We start from the raw sequence: 8,248 nt of genomic DNA on the forward strand, positions 1-8,248 counted from the left end.
AGTTGACAGTCTATCAAAATAAAATCGTTCATCTCCATTGACTCAGCAGTTCTACTTCTAAAAAACAATCCAAAAGAACTATGCATAGATGAGCACCAAAATAGACACAGTAGAATGATTTATTTGTTGTGGTAGTAAAAATTGGAAACCTAAATATCCATCAAAAAATTATTCATAATAATATTGTAGTGTATTATATGGCTATTGAAATGAATGACATAGGCTTTTATGTGCTTGTACAAAATTTAACCCTAACTCTATAAAAATGAAGTTATAAGATGCAAAAACTAAAGGTTAAAGTATCCATTTCTATCTGATAGAAATCCCAGAAAGAGAAAAAAAAAAAAAGAAAATGGGGGCGGCTGGTGGCCAGCCAGTTAAGCATCCAATTCTTGGTATTTCAGCTCAGGTCATGATCTCACAGTTCAGGTAATTGAGCCCTGTGTCAGGTTCTGCACTGACAGCTCCAGAGCCTGCTTGGGATTCTCTCTCTCCCTCTCTCTCTGCCCCTTTCCTGCTCATGCTCTCTCTCTCAAAATAAATAAACATTAAAAAAAAAGAAACAAAGAAAATGGAGAGGAAAGAACTGAAAATATAACAGTCATCATTTTTTTATAATTAAATAAAGATGCATACCCTCAGTTGAGAAGCCTCATGGAGTACAGAGCAGGGCAGAAAATATAAAGCAGTCCATATTTATATGGTACAGAAATATTTAAAAGCATTGAACACAAAGAGAAATTCTCAACATCTCTAGAGTTAAAACAGTAAACTTAAATTTGAATCATTGACCCAAGGTCTAAATAGTAACATAAGATGTGAAAAGGTAAAAGACTAACATAGCATATAGTGGATGAAGTATGGACTCTGTTGTGAACAATGTTGAAATAATTGGTTCTCAGTATGAAAAGCACAATGAAGTTATGACCATATGTCACAGAAATAAGCTCCAGGATTGAAAGGATATTGTGAAAAGAAAAACAACAACGTTAGTAGGAAGTGTATTCTGATATCTTTTATCTCTCTATGGAGAATTATTTTTAAATAAGAACAAAAGGCATTAATGATATGAAAGCAAATTGTGTATAGTGTTACATCAAAGGTAAAGATTTTCTCAAACAAGGGCCTCTCAAATGAAGTTAGAAGTAAGGGGGTATTTGCAACATCTAAAACTGACAAAGGATTAAGATCTATAATACACAAAGAAGTATTATAAGTTATCAAGAAATGGGGAAACCAGAAAGAATTGGGAAATTATATGAATGGGCGATTTATACACAAAAACACCATATAAATATATATATATGTATATATATACATATATATATATACACACACAAACATATGGAGAGAGAGACCAATAGCAGTAGTAATCATAGAAGTACACATAAAAATAATAACGATATACGTTGTATTATCATCATATTCGAAAAAGTTCAAATAATGTCAAGTATTGATGCAGATGCAGGGAAAAAAACCCTGATGCATTAGATGGCATCCATGGCACTCATTTTGGAAATAAATTCTATTGACTAGTAATCAAATAAGGGTATGCATATATCCCACAAAAAGAAAAAAAATTCCAGTGAAACCCTTGCTGAGGTACACAAAAAGGCATAGATAAAACTGCTCATTTGAAGTACAATAGTAGTAAAAAGTTGGAAGCATTCCAGATATCAGTCAACAGAAGACTAGATAACTTAGGGGGTTACTGAAAAGGATAATTCCAATAAGTTCATGCCAAAATTTTTCCAGTTCTATATAGGTTGAGTGAAAAAAGTAAGAAATATAACGCAACACATACACAAATGTGTATGCATTACATGCAACAATACTGTATATTTCACACTGACACCTTTATGGAGAGTGTGGATTGACAGGATATAAAGTAAGCACAAAATCAAGAAAAAGCATATGGGAATGAGATCATATAGGGAGATGAAGGGCATAAAACTATAAAAATAAACACTTGTCATACATTGACTAATAACGTACCAAAGAATATACCTCAATTTAGTTGGCGCCCTTGAGATCCTCCTCAAATTTTAATGTTCAGTATGGGCAAGTCCACAGTGAAACAAGCATTCACATATGCTACTATTAGGTGATACTTTTCAGGACCTAAATGCCAATCTGTGTTTTTGGAATATATAATAACCTAGTCAGTTACCAAGTACATAATAATGTATAAAAGTAGTTTTATACTTTTATAACTGTCAAGAGTTTTATCACTCTTGACTAGCAAGGCCACTTCCAACACATCAGTCTGAGCCTTTGTCTACTTTCTAAGATACTTCTATTTTATTCATTCAGCAGATGTTTACTAAACTCTAATTTCATACCTCAAACTCTCTACGAATTCATCTCTGTCCTTTACCGATTCCCCATCTGCTTCTCTGATGGCTCTATTATTTTATCTTTTTCATTTTAATCTACCCCTAAACCTGAAAATCGCCAAAAGCTCAACCATTCTGTTTTTGCCTAAAATACTTTTTAGATTAATCCTTTATTCTCATAGTTTCTCCATATTGTCAATTTCCAAATCCAAATCTATTTTTTCATATGGATATTGATGCTTTCATATCATTCTACTACCTCAAACTCAAAATAAATCAGTTGAATTTCATCATCTTCCCACCAAAATCATCTCTGATTGCCAATTACTGCCATCTTCTCTGAATGCATTGTTATCCCAATTGACCACTTAAGCTAAAAAAAAAAAAAAAAATCATATATTTGTTTGGCTCTTTTCTTTCCTTTATCAATCATATCAGTTCTCATAAATTCACATCTATATTAGTTTCCTATTGTAACAAATCACTATTAATTGGCTTAAAACAATATGAATTTATTATCTTACAGTTCTGGAGGACAGACGTCTGAAAGGAGTCTCACTGGGCTAAAATCAAGGTGTCAGTAGTTAGTAGGGCTACATTCCTTACTTGTTCTAGTGAGAAAGACTGCAATGGATGGTTGCCTTTTTTTATGATGCCATTTCTCTGGTTCTTTTTTTTCTGTCTCCTTCTTCCTTGATGACTCTTGTGATTATACTGAACCCACCTGGATAATCCAGAATAATTTCCTGGAATAGCTGATTTAGCACCTTCATCCCATCCTCAACCCTAATTTCTCCTTGCCATGTAATAATCACAGATTCTGGGATGAGGATTTGAACATCTTTGCAGATCCATTATTCTACCTACCACAAAGTTTGTTCCATACCTATTCAAATTTCACCTCTTTTTTAATTTTTCTCCATATTTCATAATTTAGGACCAATCCCTTGCAAAATCCTTTTCCTTCCAAAATGCTTCTGGGGTTCTTTACCAGGCACCCTGCATGTGTTCAAACCAAGTCACGTTTTTTATCATCCACCTGTATCGTTGTCCTAGTTCTTATGTCACAAATGTTCTTTTTCAGACTAAGTCATGTCATCTTGGAGTATCCACCACAACCCCCATCCCCTCTCAACAGTTGTGAAGTTGTCTAAGACAAGCGAAGCCATCTTTTTAAAAAATTCAGTAAATCATTTGATGCTTAAATGATTGAATAAATTCAGATTTTGTTTAGTAGATATAGCTGTTTTATTGTACCTAGAAGAGAACAGTATTTCTTAAAAGTAAAAATTAAACAATTCATCCCAGAGTTAGTATTACTTTGTTGTTACCACCACCCCCACCCCCCACCCACGCTAGCAAACCACTGAGAACAGCCCCAGGTGTTACTCTGTTCTTTCCTGCTAGATTGAAACTCAATAATTCCAAGTTAAGCCTCATCTCAATATCCTCAAAAACCCAATTTGGCAATTCCTATTATTATCTGCCTGTACCCAGTACATTTTAGCAAGCCTCCTTTCCTGAGGGCACTTGCCTGTCTTTTTAGAAAAATTCCTTTTTCAATTGCTCCAAACTCGGTCTTTTCCAACTGGCTGGCATTCAGTTCTTCTGGAAATGATTGCCTGTCTTTCAGGCTACATAAAAAACATAATTCTTTAAATTCCAGAATTTCTCATAAAACGTTTCCTTTATTTCACTGTTCATAGCCATACCAGACCAAATTTCTGCTACACGATTATTAATAAGTCATGATATTAGTTGGTCTGAAGATAATGTGATCACTTTCACTGACAGGGAAAACAGAGACTGTAATTCAATATCCAATAACATTTGAAGAAGGAAGTATTTCTTCACAAAGCTTTCTGGGTGAAAAGTGCTGTATAATTTCAAAATAACACAATCATTTTATTTTGGCAATAGAGGAAATGAGCTTCAAAGATTCCAGGGTATGTCTACTCAGATGCATTTTCAGACATCTCTCTGAGGGAGAAAAGCTCTATGTGGGGGGGGGGGGGGGAAGCTGGTGTTGCTACATTTGTTGATGAAGGTAATTACTTCTTGGGGCACTTGCGTGGCTCAGTTAAGCATCTGACTTGATTTTGGCTCAGGTCATGATCTCACGGTTTGTGGGATCAAGTCCTGAGTCAGGCTTCCTCTCTCCTTCTCTCTCTCTCTCTCTCTCTGCCCCTCCTCCACTATCTCTCTCTAAATAAATAAATAAATAAAGATTTTTAAAAACAGTTCTAACAAAATAATTAGGACGGAAGACCAAAACATCTGGTGACTTAAAAGTTAAGTTTGCTGAGGCACTCAACATTGTTCAGCAGTTCGCAAGTATTTACTGTTGTCAAGAGGTCGGAGAGACAAGCATCATGGAAACCAAATAGGGAAAAAGTAAAATCCTGTTTTGGGGTCTTCACTGGTTGTCTCTGACCTGGAAGAAAGAGTTGCTGGGCCACAAAGTAAGTCATCTTGTCACCGTTTGAATTAATTATGAGCTACCTGGAGGGTTGCGGTGAACGGGCTAGCAACCCCTCACAGCTCCCAGCACATGGAAAAGCCTTGGATTTAATCAGAACTCTTGATGCTTGCTGAGAATCTCCTCACACATGGTACTCAGTGCTTCCCAGAGGCAGGCAGGGTACAGTACTTCCTGCGCAAACATGATGAGTGCAGAATCTAGAACAGGAAATCTCTGAGGTTGATGACCTTTGAATGATCCTCATTCCTGTTTTAATGACTGAAAATTGTTAACATCCCACACTTCCTCTTTTCTATGCCAGGGCACTTGACCGTTACTGTTTTCAGATTTCCCTTTCTAATCTTTTTCTCTATTGAACAACCCCAACCACTCCCCCACCCCTTCAACCCACCCCCCACCCCCACCCCCCGCCACCTTATCCGTTGCAGAGCAAGACTCTTTCCTGTGGATAATGAACTGTCCTGCATCCCAACCTTTCTTTCAGGACCTCTTCAAAGTTCTTCATACAGACGACAGGGGAAAGAAAGTCTTCCAAAGGAACCAGAGTACTAGCCCAAAGCAGCATTTCCCAAGTGTAGATTTCTTTGACATTTTTGTGTTATCATTAACATGTACATAAAGTTTGCATCCTACTTACTTCCAATTGTATCTGAGTTTGTGTGAATCCAAAATGTATGAAATTGTTTATCAACCATGGAAATTGATGCTACAGGAAGATAGGCCTTGATTAATTACGACTTTCAGTATTCATGTAAGCCTGGAAGCTATTCTTTTCTCCAGGTCTACAGGAAAGTGTGTATATCGAGAGACTGTAGAGGTGACGTTCCCCCAACCCCCTAACTCTGCTTCCTGACCTTTACATTTTCATCTTCCAATAAAAATCTATCTTCATTTAAAACAATTTATCTTATATTGTGCTTGTTAAGTTCACTTTTTTCAATGCAGACTTTCAGAGCTGGTTCATAGTCTTTCTCTGCCATACCTGCACCACAATTCTAGGTGATTTCAGAGTTTACACAGACAAAAAATTCACATCCTAATTTCAAATGCCCTAGACCTCTTTTGCCTTACCGTTTCACCCTCTGCACTGTAGCCCTTTTCTAAGGGACATGCCTTATCTCGTGGTCCGTGGGTTAGAACCCCGCATCAGGCTCTGTGCAAAAAGCTCAGAGCCTGGAGCTAGCCTGCTTCAGATTCTGTGTCTCCCTTTCTCTGCCCCTCCCCTGCTCATGCTCTCTCTCTCTCTCTCTCTCTTTCTCAAAAATAAATTTAAAAAACATTTAAAAAGATTAAGGTACGTGCCTTGAAGAGGTAACTTGAAACTTCGAAGTTCTACATTCCATTCATTGTCAACAAATTCTTGATTTTTCACCTCTTATATACTATCCTTCCCACCAAATATGCACAGGAATCACAACAAACCCTCCAGGCCCTGGATTCCACCCCCCTTTTTCTTATTTGTTGATTTCATCCTAGTCTACCTTCTTTTCTCACTGACAAGGTTGTTCATCTGAAGTTCCTCATCACCAGCAACCTGCAAACCCAAATCCTTGAGCAGTGAGTTACCCTTTTTTGGTTTCTGCATTTTGGAACTTGGTAATGCTAGATAAAAAGCCCCTGGTTCTTTCTTTGATCTTGCACTACTGAATTCATGGTTTCCAACATTGGCTAGGACCTCTGCATCATTTCAGGATTTTACTTGTCCTGATTAGTTCCCTTCAACATTCCCCTCAAAACCCATTCAGAACCTGCTGCCCTGAAACCCCTTTCCCTCTCAGACTGGACTCTGTTTTATTCTCAGCAGATTTCTGCCTCTTACTTCATACTTCATCAAGAAAACAAATGCTCTCTCCTTCCACTTCCTACATCCTTTCTCACAAAATGTATTATCGTATTAACATGTAGCTAAAGATCATTTTTATTTAAAGTGAAAAACATAGTGCCTATATTTAAGTTATTTTCAATTGTTTGAGAGGCCCTAACCCATTTGATAGTTTAGAATATGAAAATAGACCAGATCTGCTCTGAATAATTATAGACGACAGTGTTCTAGTCTATGTATTCCTGCCTCGACGAGGGCTGAATGAAAAACTACCCAGTCCTCCATTTATTGCTTATAAACTATATACATATTTTAAATTCTGACACAGTACAATTAGATTTCTAAAACAGAAAGCGCGGAAACTGTGCCACTTTCAAGTTGAAAAAGACAGTGCATCTTTGATCACTGCAATGGGGACAGAGCTGCTGAGACTTCATTCCTTAGAACCCACCTCTTCAGAGTCCTCACTTTCATCAAGGTGGCTATCCACTAGTGTTGTTTACAACTCAGAAATACCCTAGCTGCTGTCTTGGAGGTCTGGGCTCTGCACTGAGAAACAACCCAAACCAACTTCTTGTAACATTTGAGAGAAAATATTCAGCTAGACACTTAGAAACTACTTCCCTTCAATAAAAGAACTCAGTGTCATTAATCTTCAAATGCTTTATAACAAGCAGGAATATTCGTGATAATTTGCTGATTTACGTTTGTACTTCCAGATTGAGGAGGTACAAAGCTCACACAGATGGCTTTGCTTTTGAAAAGACTAGTTGAAAATTGTAAGCTTTCAGCTGAGCTTCCAGGTTACCAAGGCTCGATATTTCCTTCCTTTCTGAAATACGAAGTATAATGTTCTTATACAAGTAGAACAAAGTTCAAGACAGCAGCCTGTTCCATTTCATAGTTCTGAATTTTTTCCAGAATTATATTTTCCCTTCATTTTCTGTCAGAACCAGTGCATTTACACTAATTTGGATTACTTCAGGAGTGGAAGAAATGCATTCTTGTTCAACTATGCCGGCAACCAGCAAACAAAACAGACTCCAATGTGAGGCAAATCTTAGGTCTCCCTGTCGTAAAAGCCAAGGATCTATCCAAAATATTGGTAGCCAGGATGAAAGTTTATGTGCAAGATTCCCCCAAAATGTTGGTTAAATCCCTTAGGTCTTTACATTTTCCTGTCTCCAACACAAAATGTTATTGTTCTCAAGGGTAACCTTCATCAAGCTTGGCCCTCTTTTTTTGTGGTTGCAATTTCTGTTCTTACTCCAGGGAGATTTTCAATAGCTCAGATAGCTGGACTTATTCCAGACTGCCAAAGATCTACGCCCCCAGATCCTTCAAACTAGGTAGGAGATGCTGCATCTGGCCTAGAGATGGCTGAGCACAGAGGGACCGGACAGACTCTTCCCTGGGTCAGGTACCCACCAGTTTAGCAGTGCCCCCAAAAGGCATCCGACTCTCCACTGGCACTAACATCTCCTCTCAACCTCACAGCCCCAGCGTCATGCCCCTGCCCATGCCAACCTGCCTGCTGGCAACATCTCCTCCTGCAGACTCTGGGGTTGTATGTCCCCAGCCCCTCTGGAGCCATGCCACGCCACTGGT

Source organism: Leopardus geoffroyi, chromosome B4, assembly GCF_018350155.1.
Source record: "Leopardus geoffroyi isolate Oge1 chromosome B4, O.geoffroyi_Oge1_pat1.0, whole genome shotgun sequence".
Lineage (NCBI taxonomy): Eukaryota > Metazoa > Chordata > Mammalia > Carnivora > Felidae > Leopardus > Leopardus geoffroyi.